Source organism: Hemicordylus capensis, chromosome 3 (genome assembly GCF_027244095.1).
Source record: "Hemicordylus capensis ecotype Gifberg chromosome 3, rHemCap1.1.pri, whole genome shotgun sequence".
Taxonomy (NCBI): domain Eukaryota; kingdom Metazoa; phylum Chordata; class Lepidosauria; order Squamata; family Cordylidae; genus Hemicordylus; species Hemicordylus capensis.
The window spans coordinates 228,620,770-228,642,205 of record NC_069659.1 but is presented as its reverse complement, the minus strand read 5'-3'; the positions used below and the strand labels follow the sequence as shown (position 1 = coordinate 228,642,205).

The window sequence follows — 21,436 nt, the reverse complement described above, 5'->3', positions numbered from 1 at the left end:
CAGAGGCAGATTAATCTTTTTGCCACCCATAGGCAGCCAAATAGTTGCCCCCTCAGGGACAAGAGTAAGGGGGTTTGGTGGGGAGTGAAACTTGTTTTTTACCTTCAAAAATTCCTCTGTGTAGCAGCAGAGGCGCTGCCTGCCTCCTAAACCATTATGGGAGGTGAGGATTATATATAATTAAACCATTATCGGGCACTGGAGAATGGCGACGAAAGAGGTCCTCACTCAAGCCCAGCTTACTCACAAATGACACAGTGTGGGTGATTTCATGCGCAGAGGCCCAAAATCGCCCGCTCTGTGTCATTTGGGAATAAGCCAGGCTTGAGTGAGGACCTCTTTCGCCATCATCCTCCAGTGCCCGACCTCACCTCCTATGGTGGTTCAAGAGGTAGATGGAGCCTCTGCTGCTACACAGCAGCATTTTAAAAGGTTTTTTTGGGGGGAAAGAATTGTTTCCCTCCAAGATGCCACTCTCCAAGATCTGCCACCTATACTGCCTATGCAGTAATCCACCATTGGAGCCATTAGGTGGCTTGCTCCACTGTAATCTCTTGTGGAAGGGAGGGTTTCTTCCCTTGACCACTTTGCCTTTTTGAAATGGAGTCTGCTCGCTGGCTACCATCTTCTTTTGTGAAAGAGAGAGTGATGGGTGTGCCCCATTCAGTCTTCGTTATTCTGACCTTAGGGCATGTTGCCCTGCACTTTGCTCAAGCTGAACCACCAGCTGTGGGTCTTGCTAAACCCAAGCAGGTGAAAGGACCATGAGCCCATGAACGGCAGCATCTAAAATGCAGACTGTGATCCCACAGTCCTATATAGTTAGCACAATCACATAGAAGGGTGCTCTCTGGGATACCCCGAAATCTGGCTGTCTGGCAACAGGAGGGAGGCTGCAATAAATGTCCTTGCCCAAGCCAAGCTGGCAAAGTCCAAGCCTCATACCTTCTCCTCCAGTCCATTCCCTGTCGCCACCAGTGCTCCCTCCTTCTTTATAAGCCACCCAGGAACTCAGAGTCTCTCCTCTCATAGGAACATAGGAAACTGCCATATACTGAGTCAGACCATTGGTCTATCTAGCTCACTATTGTCTTCACAGACTGGCAGCGGCTTCTCCAAGGTTGCAGGCAGGAATCTCTCTCAGCCCTATCTTGGAGAAGCCAGGGAGGGAACTTGAAACCTTTTGCTCTGGCTTCATCCCCTGAAGGGAATATCTTGCAGTGCTCAGACATCAAGTCTCCCATTCATATGCAACCAGGGCAGACCCTGCTTAGCTATGGGGACAAGTCATGCTTGCTACCACAAGACCAGCTCTCCTCCCTTTATGAGCATAAAATTCATGAGAGGCTCCAAGCCAAGACTGATGTAATTAATGTCCACAGGTGGAAACTATCAGGCAATCAAAAAAGGAAGGCCAGAACATTAACTAAAGCAGCAAAGCATCAAAGCAACAGCTGAGCAGAGCCAGTCTTCTGGCAAGAAGGGAAGAAGACTGCAATAAATCTCCTGGTCTGAGCCAAGGAGAAACGCTGGCAAAGTCCAAGCCTCGTACCTTCTCCTCCAGTCCACTCTCTAAGATGGAATTCAGACTGAAATGGTCTGCGCACATTCCTACAGTTTTACTGTGTTTCCATACACACCAGGAAGCTTCTGAAATCCTCACCAGCATAAATCCATGTTCTGATTATATGCACAGATTTCTTCAGTGCCACCTGCTGGTCAGCTCTTGCTTTCCATGAAGATATGATTACTAGGTTTCTGGCAAACAGTGGTTCTTCATGGAAAACAAGAGCTGGCCAGCAGGTCATGCTAAGAAAATCACTCTGGGATCCTGCTGCGCACATGGTCAGAGCGTTCATGTGGGTGTAAAAATTTTCAGTATAGAGCAGTCCTATGGCTGCAAACCCATTCTCAGCCCAATGAAGGAGTTCCTGCATCCCTCCTCACCACAGCTCATGTGCATCATAAGAATGCCTCCACAGCAAAATTTAAATCTGAAGTCTTGATCTCACACCACCAGTCATCTCTTGGTAGAGGAACAAATAAACTGCAGGAACTGTTGTATTCTGAATTTGCTTCTGTAAAAATGGTGCTGATGTCCATGATAGTCACAGCTGAAAATCCATGTGAAAATAGATGGAGGAAATGACTATTTGTTCAAATAAGGTGACTCTGTACCAAATCTTTTAAAGATTGTGCAGTATATAATCTCAGATCTTATTAGCAATAGTTATACAGAAGATGTGTTCTCTATAAGGGCAATATTTGGACAAATGAATGAACTCAGCTTCATGTTGATATAGTAAAGTCAGGATATAAATGCAAATTAAATCTTGACATGTCTTCTGGTGATTTCCAGGATGATTTACTCCAGAAACCAGAGTCACTCCAGGCAGCTTCATCAAACACATTATTTGATATAAATTCAAATATTTTTAATGGAACATAGTATGTAAGGTTATGTAATTTGGCACCTGTTAGTTTGTTGTTGTTGTTTTAAAAAAAATAGTGATATTAAAATTAGAGGCATGAGATTCTTTGTGTAGAGAGTAAGAACACAGAGCCCTCACTTGTGGAGGACACAGGAAGCCATGAAGGAAGGGATGACTCAATCTAGAAAGGAAAAGGATTCCCAGGCTAGAAACCTACTTCCTGTTTTCCAACTCCTCTCCATGTCACTGTCACTCACCCCAGAACTCACTTTCTTCTCCCTTCTATTGATCTACACATTTGTCCTTAGCAGGCCAGCCTGCTCACTAGGCAAACTTAGTTTTTCTTAGGGTGCCAAGTGGGCAGGGGCAGTGATAGTCAGCCTGAACCCTTCGGTGGACCTTGAAGGTGGGTGCACTTTCTTGGCATGTGGGTGGGCATGCAGGTGGGCCAGTGGGCGCTCCTCATCACACTTCTTGCCACCCCCACCGCTTTTGTGGAAAGCTATAATGACGTTGCTGCCTCGCACGGCAATGTCATTAGAACTCACCGCAAAAGCTGTGGATGTGGAGGTGGTGGCAAGGAGGGCTGGTGGGCAGGTGAGTGATGGGGAACACCCACTTACTCACTCGCCCACCCTCCTCACTGCCACTGCATCCACCTGCCAACTTTGCAGTGAGCTCTAATGACATCATTATAGCTTGCTGCAGAAGCAGCGGATGGAGGCAGTGGCACAAAGAAAAGTTGCATGCTTCCCATCATACGCCCACCTTCCTGCCTGCCACCTCCACAGCATTCAACTGTGACTTTCACTGCTTTCGGTGGCTGGAGACAGTGGCTAGGAGGATAGGTGAGTGACAGGGAGTGTGCCCCCTCCCCCACAAAGTAGATAAGTGGGTGGGTGGCGGGGGCAGTGGAGGGCACCCAGGCAGGCTTCACCTGGGGTGCCCCTGAGCCTTGAGATGACCCTGCTCCTCATGTAGGAAAGAGGAGCAAGTTTCCTGTATTAGCCCATCCATTTCCTACCCAGAATTCTCCTTTCATCCTCAGCCACATATTCCCTCCTGGCTTCCAGTTCTCCACATGCTTCCCTTCTATTTGGGTATGTGGTGGGGTATAAGGGAATCTGGATTATGCTCAGAGGTTTTTATTTTAAATGTTACTCACCCTGATCAACTCTAGTCACACTTTAAATGCTTGTAGCATGGAGATTGGGATAAGGAAGGTACTCATTCCAATGTGTATCTCATTGAAAAGCTATGTGAATGGAGATAGCCCACACCAAAAGGGCAACATCATAATACAGAAATGTAGATAGGCAGCATCCACATGCAGATGTGCATCCCAATATTCCATTAGACACACATCCAATTGACATTTTCAGTCCTTAGCCAGCAAATGATATGAACATGGAAACCTGCTGATGTGCATATATTTCCTTAGCTGGCTAAGCAGGTCTAGAAAAGCTTGAAGCCAAAATGGAGCAACCTAATGGATCAAACATTTTACATTTGCACTTAACCCGCAATGAGTTTTTCTGGGCACAATTTAAAGTAACAATTTTGACTTTAAAATAAGGTTAGTACCAATGGTTTCTCTTCAAAGAAATCCAAAGTGTACATACGGTGGTGAACTTGACTTACGGTGGAGGTGTATGTGTGATATGCCGATATTGGTTATCTCAATGGTTGTGACAATGGTTGTCTCAAACTCACCAATATTGGCATATTCTGTCTGACTTTTGACTCTGGGCCTGACATCCATAACCAACTTCAATTCTTGGTTACAGATGTTGTGTCTGGAACTGAACACTGGGCTGAATATGCCAACATTGGCAGATACGGACAACACGGCAATGTCAGTCTTTTTCTTCTTTTTTTTAAACCATGTCGTCTGAACCTCACCCATTGGCTGGCACAATGAGTGAGGATTTTTTGTGGTGGCATCTGCCTAATGGAATGCTTCTCATAGAAGCTCAACATGCCCACTTAGTTATGGTCTTATAAAAACTAGTGAAGACCATTTATTTCAGCAAGACTATGGAAACTAATTGGTGTTTTGATATTTTCTCCATTTTTATTGGGAAATATGATGTAGGTTTTTATTATGATAGTGCTGCTCTGTTTTTTGTTGTACTCTGCAGAACAATATTGAAGGGATGTCTTATTGATTTTATGTCTTATAGGCCACCCTGAAAGCTTTTAACACCATGTTTGTGGGGAATACATTTCAAGAATAAGAAAAATGGATAAAATATACTTCCCATTGCTCATCTAAACAGTGGGAAGAAATCTGAAACAGAAGGAAAAAAGAGAAGAAGAAAAAACCTTCTGCAGTAATAATGAGCTGGCTCATCCAGGATGTTTATTACGTAGGATGAAAGCTGCAAAACATCCCAGATGTTCAGTGTTTCAGAGGGAGTCTCATGTTCACTTGTTCTGGGCAAGGGGTAATAGTAGCATATGAACTGCATCTTCAAACTCCAGATGCCTCCTGCTTGTGCATATTGCAAATCAGGAAAGTGTTCCCATTGGGACATGCAAACATATTTTGGATTTTTTAACAGGGGGGAAATACAGCATTGAGCAGGATCAGGCTCTAAATCTGTTCTGCGCCTACACTGCTGTTCAATTTCTGCTGGATCTGAAAATCCTAGAGGCTTCAGTGATGCCTGACTTGTAATTAATTCTATGGCTTCAGACATCTGGAGTTGATTTCTGTAGGAGCTCATCCATCACTTTTTAAGGGGGCGCGCGCGCGCGCACACACACACACACACACACACACAGAGAAAGATGCTTCTTCCTGACAGTCCACATCTTGACAAAAGTGGCTTGCTGGTGCAATGCTGGGAGTACAAAAACATTTCATCAGAGCCCCCACCCATCCCGAGAATGTTGATATGTATCTGGCTTGCTGAACTATCGGTAAAAAGGCAGACTATACTTTGACCCTCTTGATAAAGTGAACCATAAGTATTGCACACTGCTCTTACCTTAGTACTTATGGATTTGGCTCTCCTTAGCTGGCTCATGGCACATGTCCCAAGAAAGCCTGGAGCTGAAAATGGAAAGTCTAGTACAGAAGAAGTAACACTGGAGCCAAATGGAGCATTTGGGTGGCAATTTGTGTCAGCGTGAGAGGTAAAAATAAATCCGCCTCTGTGCTCTGCACTTGCAAGTTACATGCACGATGCTAGTGCATATGAATTAGGCCTAATGTAAAAGGTAAAGCATGCCGTCGAGTCAATGTTGACTCTTGGCGACCACAGAGCCCTGTGGTTGTCTTTGGTAGAATTCAGGAGGGGTTTACCATTGCCATCTCCCGTGCAGTATGAGATGATGACTTTCAGCATCTTCCTATATTGCTGCTGCCCAATATAGGTGTTTGGTAGCTCTGCATTAAAAGGGACCATATGGGAGGTGAATACTAGTATTTTAAGATAATCTTCACAAGCTGAGCTCTCTGGCCCCGCTGTACCTGATATCCATCTGGTGAAGATCAGGCACAGGGTTTTCTTCATAGTGGTGCTGTAGTTACGGAACTCTCCACACAGAGTTATTCACTACCCCTATTCTTGGCTGTTTTCAAAAGGCCACAAAGCTGTAGTTCTTCCATTAATCTTTTACCTCAATTCTGTATAGTTTTAAAACTGATTTTTCATGTTGCAAGTACCGTTGGTTTATGGTACTGTTGATTATGGTACTTTATGGCTGCTGGCTCCTCCTATGCCCCCACCCTGTCAAATGGTTATTTGTATTTAATATTTGCTTGTTTCAATTTTTTTTAATGAAAATTGTAAGTCACCTTGTGAGGTTTGTGGCCTGAAAGGCAGAATACAAAATCTTTTAAATAAGTAAACAAATATACAAACCTGGTGACCAGTTATGATGTGCAAGACATTTTGAATACTATTCATCTTTGGTATATAGTACAATATGTTAACTATTATATCAAATTTTATATAGCCCATGTTTAAACTTAGCTATTCCTCAAAAAGAAACACACAGATGTCTACTTCTTTAGATCTTTTACAGTAGCCTGCTGTCAGTCAAACCTGCAGTAAATCCAAGATTAAAGGCTTTGTGCTGAACACTCTAGGACTCCAAGTGTCTCTTTGGAGAAGTCTTGCTTAGAAGATAGACTCATCTTGCATATTCGTGTGGACAAAATTTTAACTTTTTCTACAAGATCTTGCTCCTGGTCAGTCACTCACAACTGAGACCCCTCGGTGTATATATTGGGGTTTTTTGCCCCAATATGCATCACTTTACACTTGCATACATTGAACCACATTTGCCATTTTGTTGCCCACTCACCCAGTTTGGAGAGATCCTTTTGGAGCTCCTCACAATCTGCTTTGGAACCCTAAATTGTTTGATGCCATCTGCAAATTTGGCCACTTTGCTGCTTACCCCAAATTCTAGATCATTTATGAATAAGTTAAAGAGCACTGGTCCCAATAAAGATCCCTGGGGGACCCCACTTCTTACTTCCCTCCATTGTGAAAACTGTCCATTTATTTCTACCCTCTGTTTCCTGTCCTTCAACCGTTACCAAAATCTACACATGAACCTGTCCTCTTATCCCATGACTGCTATGTTTACTCAAGAGCATTTGGTGGGGAACTTTGTCAAAATCTTTTTTGAAGCACAAGGATACTAAGTCAATTGGATCACTTTTATCAACAAGCCTGTTCACACTCTCAAAGAACTCCCAACAGGTTAGTGAGGCATGACTTGCCCTTGCAGAAGCCATGTGCCCTTCAAACTTCCCTCCACCTTTCTTGTTCTCTCTTCTCTTCATTCTTCTAAACTGTTCCCACCATACTTGCTCTTCCTACATCTCTCCCATATTTCCTGACTTCCAGCTTACTCCCTTCACTGTTTTATGCTCACACACATGCACACACTCTTGCCAACTCCACTCTGGCTCACTCTGCCATCCAGTTACAATAGATGGAAGGAGATATGGCATGAACCAAACAGGTGGCCCTGCTGCTATTTATCTTCCTTCCCCTTCTCTTCCTCTCCTTCACAGCAAACATGGACAATGAGTGTGCGCTGCCTCTGCATCACTACCTCTTTTCTCTCACCAGCCAAGCAGAAGCAGAAGAGGAACACAGCAATGGCACATGCTCAGTTTTGTGTGGAGGAGAGGAGGAACAAGAGGCCAGGCAAATCAAGGGGCTGGAAGTAGGCAAAATCTGTGGTAGATGGCGTATAGCAGTGACAAGTGAGTGAAGATTGGGAAGGTCCAATTTGCCACCCCCAGATCCAGTGCCACCCTAGGTATCTTGCTTCACCTCACTTCATGAACAATCTGGCTCTGTTCCAAGCATATTAAAATGTCACTCATAACTGCCAGCCCTGTTTCCAACTGTCTGGTGGAGTTTGCCCATCACTTTCCATAATATTAAATTTATTCATTTGAGACCTGAAATTGATTATACCCCAATAGTTCACCATCTATCCCCTTGTATTTAGAACAAAGCATATTTTGCCATCTGATTGGTAGCATAAAGGTTGCTCCTTTAAGTCCTGCAAGGTGTTTCATTTTAATAACAAGTCTTTTGTTCAGCCTGTTCAGTTAACTTACTGAAAACGGCATGATTTTAAATGAATATTACATGGATATTAATAGCAACCACACTCAAAGCCACTAGGTCAAATGGATGTTATTTAGGATAGAACAGTTTGTCACCAAGATAGAACACCTCATTAATCTATTTTTTTAAAAAATCAATTGATTTTAATTTTCTGGCATCTGTTTCAATTTTCTTCTCCTATTAGTAGTTCACATGTCCTGTCCAAGGGAAATGTGCTAAAAAGCAGGTTTTTGGCAACTTAAGGTTAACTGGTTGTAGAAATTTAACTTCTGTATAAACGGCTGCAGAAAAATTGAGTCCAAAGTAGTTTTGATTATTCATCTTAATACATACAAGGGCAAAGCCAAAAGTGCACTCTGTATTTCAGGAACTTCTTTGGCTGTCTCACCAAACACCCTTTTCTTTTGATGATTTTTTGGAGCAATCTTTCAAAAAAAAAAAAGAAGTTTGAATATTAATTACATTATCCTTTCTTGCTCTCTTTCAGTGGTCTTGTTCACTGCAACATAATAATCTAGCCAAATCTAATGGGGTACAAAGTGTCAGCATGTCATCCTGTTGACTCATCATTAACGCCAATTTTTGCAATTAGCAGAATAAAAACGGTGGGTTGTGTGAAAAGTAAACTGTACGGTCTTTTTTGTAAGTAGACCATATGGGCAGGTTGTACAATTAGCAGAATCAAACAGTAAAGCTTTTCCCAGATAGTATCACTTCAGGCTGGAGATGCAGAGTGAATGTTTGAATATCCCCCCATTAAATAACACATAAGAAAGTAGCATATGAGGGAGCATGATTTGCTTTCTCCTTCTTTTTTCTTTTTTCTTTTTGTTGTGCAAGAAGTTCTTCATTTTTGTATACACATGTAGGCAGTTTTTAGCAGGGAGCAGTAAAACCTTTAGTCCAGGTTTTAATGTTCAGTTCTGCCAGTTGTATAAACTGGCTCTTATATTCTACTCACACAAGAGTCTATGCAACCTATTATGCATAAACCCCACTGTTTTCAATAGGAAATTAGCAGGAACAAATGCTTGTTGAATTGTGCACATAATGGTGTTTTTTTATTTTTATTATTATTATTATTATTATTATTATTATTATTATTATTATTATTATTATTAAATGTGATAATGGTGCTATTACATTTGGACCAGAAGCATATAAATTAACATGGTCTGGCTGGACACAGAAGATAATAATTCCCCATGTTCCTGCCTGACAAAAAAAAAAATCATTTGAATTGACTCTGGTGTTTTGTAGCAGCTCAAAAAAAAGAAAAAAAGGAAAAGAAAGAAAGAAAAAGAAAAAGAAAAAAAGAAGGTGTTTCCCCACTCAATAGCAGATTGCCAAAACAGAAACAGTATTGCCTAGAAGACAAATCAAAACAAAAATGATAAAATAATTATACCATTAAGACAATGCAACAGGCAAAAAATAAAAGCCAGCATTCATCCTGCCCTCATCATTCTTTGGCCTTATATTTGGTTGAATGCTGAAGTACAAAGATTGAAAAACAAAGAGAAAAGCAATCAAGCAGCATCCAGATAACATGGATCTTTGTGTCAGATAGTGGCCTCTTTTGTTAGCACAAAGAGTTGGTACAATTTCATGTCATGGAGGACACAAAGACCCAAAGGCTGGCAAACAGGAGGAGTCTTAACAATGAGTGTGAGAAGAGCAGATGTCATGAATATACAGAGGATACATTACTCAGTATGGAAAGGAGATAACTTATGGTGTTGACACCTATGGAGGTGTCACTTCTAGGCTGCCAAGGTAACTCCAGGTATGAGCTGCACAGTGGAACACTTTATGGCCTGTTGTGATGCTGCAGCCTGCACCATTTGCATGGAACTCCATCCCCATCCCACACTATTACATGTTACATTGAATAGAATAACACTATATGAAACACAGTGGAAAGTGTCTGAAATTGGTGACCTTCTGCTGAGGAATGGAAACCCAGTCAAGTCAGGATTCATTGAACGTTGACTGACACAGATACAGATGAGCAAGCAAGCAAACAAACAGGGAATCTACAACTGTAGCTGCAAGGTTTGAAAGAATCTGGGTTTATTCAGACATCCTCAACCAAGGATGTATTGCTATTGACATCCTCAATAGAGAGGAGTACAGATCCTTTAGTTAAGTCAACCATGAACATAAGAACAGCCCTGCTAGATCAGGCACAGGGCCTATCTAGTCCAGCATCCTGTTTTACACAGTAGCCCACCAGATGCCTCTGGGAGACCCACAGACAATTGCTGAGGGGATGCCTTCTCTCCTACTATTACTCCCCTTCAACCTGTTATTTAGAGGCATCTTGCCTCTGAGGCTGGAGGTGGCCTATAGCCCTCAGACTAGTAACCATTGATAGACCAGTCCTCCATGAATTTATCTAAATCCCTCTTAAAGCCATCCAGGCTACTGGCTGTCTCCACATCTTGTGGCAGACAATTCCATAGGTTAATTATGTGTTGTGTACTTCTTTTTGTCAGTCCTATTTCTTAGCAACTAGTTTCATGGGATGACCCCTGGTTCTAGGGTTGTGCTGTATAGAGAGTTATGATGCATATAGTACATCATATGGAAACAGGAGACGCACCCACACCCACACATGTAGATATGAATCCAGATGCACATTTACAGGCAGTGAGTACTGTGAAAAAATTGAGCTATATCGGCCATAGCAAAATGGATACATGGAGACTCAGAGACTATTCCCATGCATAGCAGAAACCAGGCTAAGGGAACCCAGCCCGGTTTCTGCTGTGCGTGTGAACCGCCGGGAGCTGCACAGCACTCATCGGTGGTGTGGAGGTGAGTCCTCTTAGGTAGTCTACTGCTTAATCCAGGTTTTGGGTGCAAGTGTGCCCAAACCCCAGGTTCACTGATTGTGTGTCTGCCACAGCTGCTTGTGCGATGCATTATTTGGGCTCTAGGGACGCTCCCAGAGCTTCCAGGCGAGTTGCGGCTGGGTGTGGGAGCACCGGAGACAAGCCACCACTCGTCTGGGCAGGCAATACGCCCGCCCGGTGATGGGTGAGTGATCGTCTGTGGGGAGAGTGGGTCAAACCCACTCTCCCTGAAAACCACCTCTCCGCGCGTCACACTGCTCATGTGAAGTGCCTCTAAGTATAGGACAGGGTGAAATGGGGAACAAAAAAGAAAAATAGTCTATCTAGGAGGCTATTCACATGAGTGTGCAAAACCGGCTAAGGGAGCCCACCCCAGTTCTTCACGCTCATGTGAACCACTGGGATCGTGCCTGATGCCAATGACTACACGGCGGGAAACCCGCCAAAGTAGCCTCCTTTTAAAATGAAGTTAAGGGAGTGAGCTCTCTCTTAACTTCATTTTTTAAATCAAGTGACAGTCACGGCTGCTTGGGGGGGAAGCGAGGTCCCAGTAATGCACCATGCACTTGCATGATGCATTACTGAGGGTCCAGAGGCGGGCTGGGGTGATGCATGGCTGCTCATCCCAGCACCCCAACCCTGGGAGCTGCTGGGCAAGGGTGGGCATCTGGGTGGGCAATCCAGAGATAGTCTGCAGGGAAGGTACGTAAAACCCTCCTTCCCTGCAGACTGCCCTGGAGATCTTCTCACCAATCATGAGAAGAGCTCCTAAGTCTGTTATAATGCCTCAGACATGACTGTTCTAAGGAATATAGAAGGGACACAGAACTGTTACCAGTACATTCCAGAATTGCAGTATATGAATGGGAGATGGGGGAACGAGATGGATTGGAAGAGTAGCAATTTATGAGATTGTGAAAGTAACTGTGGTTGCAATTACGAAATCAAAAAAGGAAGAAAATAGACAAGGAGATGGATATCTTAGCAGATGGAGATAGCATGATGTAGAATGGCAGATAAGGATGTGGGAGGCCTGGGCTCAAATCTCTCTTCAGTCTTAAAGTTCATTGGGTGACCCTTGGGCCACTCACATTCCGTCTAGCCTATCTCATAGGGCTGTGGCAAAGGGGAATCTGAGCACATCTGCAGCAAAGTATTGATTGTACATGGCTTAGTGGAGAAAACTTATATTTATATTTACTTACTTACTTATCACATTTCTATGCCACCTGATGTGCACATCTCTAGGCAGTGTACAAAATTTAAAGTATTTAAAAGTCACAGGTTAAAATACATAATCAAAACAATAGAATAAAATAATTATTAAAAACAAGTTTTTAAAATTATTAAAAATTATTAAAAATTAATTCTAATTAAAAGCCTGTGAAAACAGGAGAGTCTTGAGGTTCTTCCTGAAAACAAACAGAGAAGGAGATACTCTTATTTCAGTAGGGAGCATATTCCAAAGCCCTGGGGCAGCCACAGAGAAAGCCCGGTCATGGGTCACTACCAAACAAGCTGGTGGCATCCCTAACCAGACCTCTCCAGAAGATTGTAACAGGTGGCAGGGTTTATGACAAAGGAGGCGCTCTCTTAAATAGCCTGGACCTAAGTCGTTAAGGGCTATATAGGTAAGAACCAGCATTTTGTATTTCACCCTGAAACATATTAGAAGCCAGTGCAGTTCTTTCAAAACCGGTGTTATGTGGTTCCTTCGTGTTGTCCCAGAGACCAATGTGGCTGCTGCATTCTGTACCAATTGTAGTTTCTGGACTGTGTACAAAGGCAGCCCCATGTAGAGCGCATTATAGTAGTCAGGCTTGGAAGTTACCAGCATATGTACCACTGTTTTAAAGTCATTTGCCTCTAGAAAAGGATGTAGATGATGTATCAACTGAAGCTGATGAAGAGCACTCCTGGCCACCGCCTCAACCTGAGAAACCAGAGAGAGCTTTGAGTCCAGGCGCACTCCCCAGCTACATACCCGATCTGTCAGGGGGGGTGTAACCCCAATCCAGAACAGGCAGATCTAAAGCATATCTCGGGTCCTGCCCCTGCCCCCCAGTCAGTACCTCCGTCTTATTTGGATTCAACTTCAGGTTGTTATCCCTCATTCAGCCCATTACTGCCTCCAGGCAGGCATTTAGGGAAGATATGCCATTTCCTGATGAGATCGTTATGGAGAAGTAGATCTGGGTATCATCAGAAAATTGATAACACCCAGCATTAAATCTCCTGATGATCTCTCCCAGTGGTTTCATGTAGGTGTTAAAGAGCACTGGAGACAGTATGGAGCCTTGTGGAACTCTACACTTCAGCTCTTGCTTAGCAAAACAACAGTCTCCAAGCTGCACCCTCTGGAATCTGCCAGAGAGCTAGAAGCGGAACCACTGTAAAACAGTGCCACCCAATCCCACTTCCCTCAGGCAGTCCAGAAAGATACTATGGCTCATGGTATCAAAGCCATAGAGAGATCCAAAATATAGAATGTACAAACAACAAAGAGTACAACAAAGAACTTTTATGGATTATGGCCCACCATCAGTTGTATGGTGTGTGTATGGAGGGAGAGAGAGAGAGAGAGAGAGAGAGAGAGAGAGAGAATGAATGGTGTTGCACAAAAGGGTTGTTGTGCAACAATTTAAAACAGTGTTTGCGTAGTTGGGCAGTGCCATTGATTCCAATGCACATATACAAGGCATATATTGGGTTAACTAAGACCACACTTTAGTACTATTTACATTAATTAATGTCACGGAGCAATCCAACATATTAATTTGGAGTGTGGACAACTCTTCCCTTAGCACAAAGCACCTCCTATGGAGAGCCACTTTAACACTGCAGGGCAAAACAACTGGGTCCGAAGGTTGCCAGCAGTCCTACAACCTCTGGCTTCTTCCAGACGACAGAATACTGTGCTGAGGGAGGTTTGCATGATTCACCACCCACCGAGCCACAAAACTCTAAGTGAGTGAGCCGAGCAAACTCCCCAAGGGGTTCCATAGAGTTCCCCTGCACCACCATGGTGCCTCTGGTTGAACATCATTAGCCAAACCTGCCTATCCCAGCCCACACTAACCTGCCTGTGTGACAGAGGCTAACCTAATAACGGCTGTCCCACCCCTAACTGCTTCCAAGCAAGCTCAGTGAGAAGTTGGTGAAAAAATCTCCACCAAAGGCCAATCAGATAGAGATAAAAATTCCTACTTGGCCCCATGAAAGGTGCCCAGCTTTCCCCCACTAAGTCAAGGGTGGTAGCCCAGAGCAGAGTGGGACCCAAATGTGTCCCACCTTCCCACTGGTTGAGCACAACTCTGCCTCCACACTGTGTTGGTGTCTCACCTAGGGGGGAAGTGACATTTAAGTTGTTGTGCAACTGTTCTGTTGTGCAACACCACTGTGGCTGCCTTTCCCATAATGCAGCAGCCCAGCAGCTCCCTAACGCCAGCATGACACTGGGTTGAATGTCAGACAGTGACAATTTGAAAGGCTGTTGTTGTTGTTGTTGTTAACAACTTCTAATTAGGTTTAAGTTAATTCACCCTGTAATGTGTTAGTAATGTACAATCCTGATTCAAACCTCTGTTGATACATAAAATGCCTTAATAAATTCTAATTCAGTTGTCTCATGCTGTCATTTCCCTTTGAAGTTCTTCTGCTGATGTATGGTATGTTGCAAATGGTTTAGAATGTTTAAAATATATTTATATAGCACTTTTCAACATAGCAAAGAAATAAGAAAGTTGTTCTCTGTCCCAAAGGGGTTCACAATCTTTAAAAAACAAACACATAAAAACACCAGACACAAAGGAGACACTGGCAAATGCTCTATTTTCCTACCAAAAATTGCCTGCATGCAGAAGGTTCCAAATTCCCTCCTTGGTATCTCCAAGATAGGTCTGATTCTGGCCTGCCACCTTGGAGAGGCTGCTGCTAATCTGCATAGACAATACTGAGCTAGATTGACAAATGGTCTGACTCAGTATATGGCAGCTGTGAGCCTATGGAAGTGCTCTTATGCCAGGACTTCGGGGCTGAAGTCCAGGGCCTCCACAGCCCCTGGTGGCCCCCAAATCCTCTTTAGTTTGTCCCAGGTGGTGTGGTTGCCTGGCCAAGCATGATGATGCTTAATATGCAGGCGAGGGGGGCCTCCAAAGACCTTTAGGTCCAGGCTCTAAAATTACCTAGGTGCACCTTCAGGGGGAATCCTATGCCCCCTGAGGCAGCAGGGTAAATCACTCCTTCAGAGGGGTGATTTTTTTTGTGGAAAAACAGGGCACAGGGTAAGAGTAAACCTCATCCTACCCACCAGCCCTTGTCCCAAACAGCTTCTCCACGTGGCTGTTTTTGACCAAAGATAGAAGCATCCACTTCTGGTTGGAAGAATGTCTCTATAGTCTGTGTTTGCATACACATGCTGTCTGACCCTGAGAGGGATCCACATGCACAGTCCTAGCTTCAGCCCACAGTTAGATTAGGACAAGAATTGTGACAGAAAACTACCAGTCCAAATGCTTGTTACAATAGTAAATAGCTAGTCATACTAACCTTCTTTTGAGCAGAAGTCAAAAGATATCTGGCAGTTCCATGGCCCCCATTTTGGAACACTCAGGCTTGCCAGGTGGCAAAGCATCTGTTCTGGAAGCTGGTGATGTCACAAACAACCATGAAAAGAGCCTCTGATGTTTCATATAAGATTTTATTCATGGAGACATGCATGTTTGCTTCAGGGCATTTATGTGAGACTCTTAATAGAGTTAACCTGATTTAGATTTTATTTTTTTAAAAGAAATGGAAGCTGTCATGCTTCCAATTTTTATGGACTATGATTGCTGAAGGTTCAATTGTCAGGTCGTATCAGAAGCTAGGAGTCAGCAGCCTCATTGAATGTTCCCTAATAGATTTCAAGGCAGGTATTAAAGAAGTAATGTATCCCTGTTTATGTCAAATATTCTACAATAAATACATCTCATGATAAAGGATTCCCTGACGGTAATTTTGTTTAATAATGTTCAAGATATCCTATTTGGATAAGGCTTCGTACTAGTCATCTTTTCAGCATGCATGAAGCTACCGATGACAGCTATTAAAATCCAGATGCTCTAACCATTTTTAAGAAGCAGCACTAATAGGACACAGGGGTACTATCTGGAGGTGCTCATGAACAATTGCCTTAAACCTTTTAGACCTTTATAAATACTCTAATTGGATTTGCACTCCCATAATACAATGGGCAGCCTAATCCTTTGGATCTTGTTCAGCTTCAGGTGTGCCAAAAGTGACTGGCATTGGTGTGGTCTGTTAATATTCCATTGCTGATCTAAGTACACAGTGTAATTGGAAGGGGAAGGAAACAGAGAAGGTAGGCCTGTCAGGAGGGTCTATGGTTGCCTTTAGGCTTAATTCATCATTAACTCTGCCTCATAATGCATCGATTGTGGTGCCTTCTTTCCCCAGTGGGTGGAACAAAGTGAGGAAGTAAGCCCATTCCCCCACCCCACGAACCTGCCTCTTGGAAGGAATATGTGAAACATCATGATAGGGAGGAAGGGTGACAGTGGGAGGGACTAACTTCACCTCTGCCACCAAGTAGAAGTCTTTTCATTTTTCTTTTGTAATGGCTGCCTTCACCAAACAGAACTCTGTTATCACAATCTCTGGACATTTTTAGGCCTCAGCTAAATTCATTTGAGTAGAACAGGAAGGCAAATACACATGGTGGGGGGGAGCAAAGTTCAGAGAGCACAGATAGTAAATATAGTTGAATGTTTACTAAAACAAGAAATAGCAACAATTAGGTTTATATTATGAGAAAAGTTCTAACACACCCTTTCAGATAAACAATAAGAGCAATAGGGTATCCAAATAACATAGGATAAATGCATCCAACCAAACCTAACTAGACTGGTTCCCAACTCTCTCTCTCTCTCTCTCTCTCTGTATGCATAAATATCTTTCGCAGTTAATTATTCATATATAGTTTTCCAATACACAATTTTTTTAAAAATCCAAGGGAAGAAAATACAAAAACATAAAGAAGAATTCTTAGAGGCTATTCATACACATGTGCAAAACCAGGCTGAGGGAGCCCAGCCCAGTTTTGCACCTTTGTGTGAATCTCCAGAAATGGGCCCGCTCCCAGAGGCACCATGGGGGCAATCCCACCTACAAAGCCTCCTCTCAAATCGGGGTTAGGAGAGCAACCATTCCAGCGGTAGCTGGAAGACTCAGGTAGGAGGGATCCCCATAATGCACCACACACTTGTGCGGTGCACTATTGGAGTTCAAGGGGTCAGGGTGATGCGGGGCAGTGAGTCCTGGCACCCTGAACCTCAGAGCTACCGGCAGCAACCGGTGCTCATCTGGGAGGGCGATCTGCCTGCCTAGAGGAAGTATATGGATCATCTGTGGGGAGGGAATCTCTTCAGGGTTCTCTCTCCACAAACCCTGTTGCCGTTTATCACTGCTCATGAGAAACTGCTCTTATTCCCTAATTTAACCAGGTTCTATGACCAATCAGCTTCTTCCAGTGCACAACACACAATTACTTCTTTCTTTCTCAACCTTTTGAAGTCATTCATATGACCTTTGGGAGCCCCAGGAAGGGAGAGGTGGGGAGGGGGAGACAGTAGAGCAACTACTTTCCCCCCAGATGATCTGGCATGGTCCTGGGTTGTGCAGCTCAGGCACCCACATGACTAGTGCTTTTGGGAGCCACACAAGGTTCTGGTGGATGGAGAAATGCATCCCAGCTTCCAGACACGCCACAATGCACTGCACAATGAGTGCAGTGCGTTGAGGGATCCTGCCATGAGTCAGGTGCTCTAGGCACCTGGCTCTGTGTCAGCTCTGTGTTTGTGTGCAGCCCAAGCATTCACACAACCCTATATCTGGGTAAAAGATTCCACACTTGCACCCTTCTACCCAGATACAGTAAATGGTCGGGTAAAAATCCTGGGCTACCTACAGTAGGAGAGCAGCGCCGGGATCGAGGACGATCCCGGCACTTCACAGAAGCCACCCTACCCAGGTCAAGCTGCTCAAGCATGGGTAGGGCTGCTCGTATGTGCAGCCTCCTCTTTGTCTTTCTTTTCTAGAAGCTCCCTTTTCAGCGACTTCTGTTCTGGTTCATTTAATATGTTTCTCTCTCTCCAAATTCTGCCTCCTCCCGTCCCAGTCTGACTACCCCTTCAAAGTTTTAGCCAATCAGGAGTGTAGTTTTGAGTTCCTATTCTTCTCCGTACCTTAAGGTTTCTGTTTCCTAATGCTAAATCCTAGATGACCCTTTTGTTTCCTGCAGTGGTCTGCACTAGAAAGGAGAAGGGGAGCAAAGCCATACATTTAGACAACCCCTTTAGGGTCATCTAGAGTCCACTAAACCTAAAAGAACTGGCTGACACTCTGCACAGCACCCCACTGTTCCAAGATCAAAGTGTGCATGCTGGTTCTGTGCAAATCCAAACCCTGTCCAAAGTGCTAGTGAGTGTGGAGAGGCTCTGTGACTTCTAAGAATGTCACAATCACTATAGTGATGATTTTCCCAATGGGGAAATCTCTAGCAGTGTAGATAAGGTATGGAGTTGCACAGAACCAACGTGCACACTTTGCTCTTGGACTGGCACAGTGCAGTGCAGAATGTCAGCCACTTACTCTACAAAGAACACATGCTCCCCACTTTATAGAATTTTAATATACTAAATAAAGCACAACTTACAACAAAATGGCTGAATCCATTTCATTTCTTCACATCCTTCTTCCCATCCATTAGGACTCACAAGTTGGTATGTACCTATCATATCTGTGCTATTTTCGCCACAAAAGATGAATGTAATGCTCACATTGGAACCTCCTACTCCTTTTTCACTAGAAAAGTTTCCTCAGCATATTAAATGTCAGACTTCATCCATTAATGCCTCCTTGTTTCCCCCCCCAAAACCTCCACTGAAATTCTACAGTTCTTCATTTTTAAGAAGAACATCTGGAAGTTTGCAGAAATATATACCAATGGTAAATGATACTATGGACTTAAGAAGACACCTTCATACCCATTTTGTATTTTTAACCCATCAGCAAATACTAGTTGTTTTTGTCCTCTGAATAATTAGAATTATCCTGCAAAGACCCAGTTCACTAACATGTCAAAGCAAAGAAAATTTATGTTTTGACCTCATCTCCCATCTATACTGTAGCTATTAAAATGTGTTCTAAGATCCTTTAAGTGACAGGTCATTAGATTTGACATGACTGACAGTTTTCCTTCCCCAAAATATACATTTCTATTTTAAGATAGTCTCCTTCTACGACCTTCTTGCTTACTACTTTTCCTAGCTATATTAGTCCCATCAAAAACCAGGAGGAAACAATTATTGTAGACTATACTTCTGAGGAGTTTTGCGGAAAACTCAAAAGAGTTTCAGTAACAGATACTATAGGGAAATGCTGCACATCCATATTTCCACCCATCAATAGACTCTGTTGCTGGGCTCAGTTTCACCTTCCTAGGCTCCTGAGCACAACCTGAAAAACATACATGGCTTGTCCTAGGGTCTTGATATTATGTTCCTCCTGTATGCCATAGTTATCAGCAGGGTCCTACAGCAAACCATTCTTTCCCCCCAATTACATTGCCTAACACATAGAAAATATAGACTGATTTATGTATAAATTTGCCAAGACCACTTGTTAGGAAAAGTCAACAAGACACAATTTCCCATTTCATGAAAACTTGTCCTATGGGAAGCAGTAATGAAGGCTGTAAGTATGTAGCATGAATATATACATGAAATAGTGATACATTTATAAAGATATCCAGTGTTCAGGGACAACACGCATCTCAGAGACAAGGCAGAGGTCTAGCATTCAATATACAGGACTATAATGCGAATAATTACCTTGCTGCCTCTATTACTGACAGCTCTTTTTAGCCCCCTCTCAGTGTTTGACAGAATAATAATTTAGAACAAAATTACTTTCACTGAAACAGAAAGTACTGAAGGCAAACAAGGAAAAGTCATGTTGTACTTCAAGACACTAGTAATAATAGGAAACAGCCTTAACACAGACATGTTCCTAATGTAAAAGAGATGTTATATTTAAATAAATACCATCTTTGAAAACACGGATAGAAAACCCAAGACTCTAAGAAAACATTATCTACAAGCATCCAAGGGAGGAAAAATCTAAAATCGGATTCCCTTCACATATTAAACATAAACCAATGAAAGGTTACATGAGAGGCATCATTGTGAAAGGAAACAGCAGGAATAGGAATACAGTTTGATCACTTTATTTTACCAGGAGAGAAGAAATCAGCATACACTAATTGCTAATTAGTATGGATTGGATTCACACATATCTTTAAACACTGAATGCAATTACTCTCCCTCAGCATGCTTCTTGACACTGACACACAGTACAAATGTATTAGCATATGGCACCAAGGCGGCAGCCACCTAATGGCACAGCAGGGAAATGACTTGATTAGCAAGCCAGAGGCTGCCGGTTTGAATCCCTGCTGGTATGTTTCCCAGACTATGGGAAAGACTTATATCGGGCAGCAGCAATATAGGAAGGTGCTGAAAGGCATCATCTCATACTATGAGGAGGCAATGGTAAACCCCTCCTGTAATCTACCAAAGACAACCGCAGGGCTCTGTGGGTGGCAGGAGTTGACACCAACTCAATGGCACACTTTACCTTTACCAAGGTGGCAGTGGTTTTTTTTTTTTCCATTGCAAGATAAAGATGGAGATCTGAATGCACCCTAAAATATAATCTATACATCATTTTAGAGGGATGGCTGCTTCTGGGAAGCCAAATTGCATGGACACATTATTTTATTATTATTATTTTACATTTATATCCCGCTTTTCCTCCAAGGAGCCCAGAGGGGTGTACTACATCCTTGAGTTTCTCTTTCACAACAACCCTGTGAAGTAGGCTAGGCTGAGAGAGAAGTGACTGGCCCAGAGTCACCCAGCTAGTATTATGGCTGAATGGGGATTTGAACTCTGGTTTGCTGGGTATAGCACCCCTCCTCCTGCACTCCAAATCATGTCTATCCCCCACTTTTTAGATGTTTGTCAGGGATTCAGAACTGTGGCTAAACACCCATATGACCTTCAGTGTATGTCTAAGAATTTAATTAGAATCCTTTATGAATTAGAATCCTATTCCACTCTGTGTTTTTCAGGAAAAACAAAGATTGGTAGAGAATGTATTTATTCTAATATGCATAAGGGCAATTATAAATCTTGGAACCACATAGTTATAAAAATAAGATTTTAATAAAGGTGTTAAGCCTATCAAATGAAAATTTAGGATGGAGCTAATGAGCTTGAAGGTATTTGGATCAAACTCTGGCTGTATATATATATATATGGGCAAACAATTATAATTGCTGGGTTCCCATACCAAATTCATCCCGGTCAGCCTGACTTAATTAAGAAGCAATGAGGAAAGAAAAGCATTTATGACTCCTGCTGCCATTTTGAGGAGAAAAAAGTTTAATGTGGGAAATGTGTTGAACATGAAGTAGGAG

The 21,436-nt window shown here is 43.0% G+C and overlaps 1 long non-coding RNA gene across 6 annotated transcripts in view; it reads right to left on the bottom strand.

The window, feature by feature from the left end:
* LOC128348802 (uncharacterized) overlaps positions 1-21,436 on the bottom strand; it is a 144,728-nt gene that overhangs the window by 70,800 nt on the left and 52,492 nt on the right. Inside the window, exons 4-5 of one of the 6 annotated variants that reach the window (XR_008318338.1) lie at positions 15,445-15,541; positions 8,157-8,463 (exon numbers count right to left, since the gene is read on the bottom strand). The exons of 3 other annotated variants lie outside the window; for them this stretch is intronic. This is a non-coding gene — a long non-coding RNA (uncharacterized LOC128348802). Of the gene's footprint in view, positions 1-8,156; positions 8,464-15,444; positions 15,542-21,436 lie in introns of those variants that run through there. 2 more of the 6 variants (XR_008318340.1, XR_008318339.1) reach the window with 2 other exon arrangements.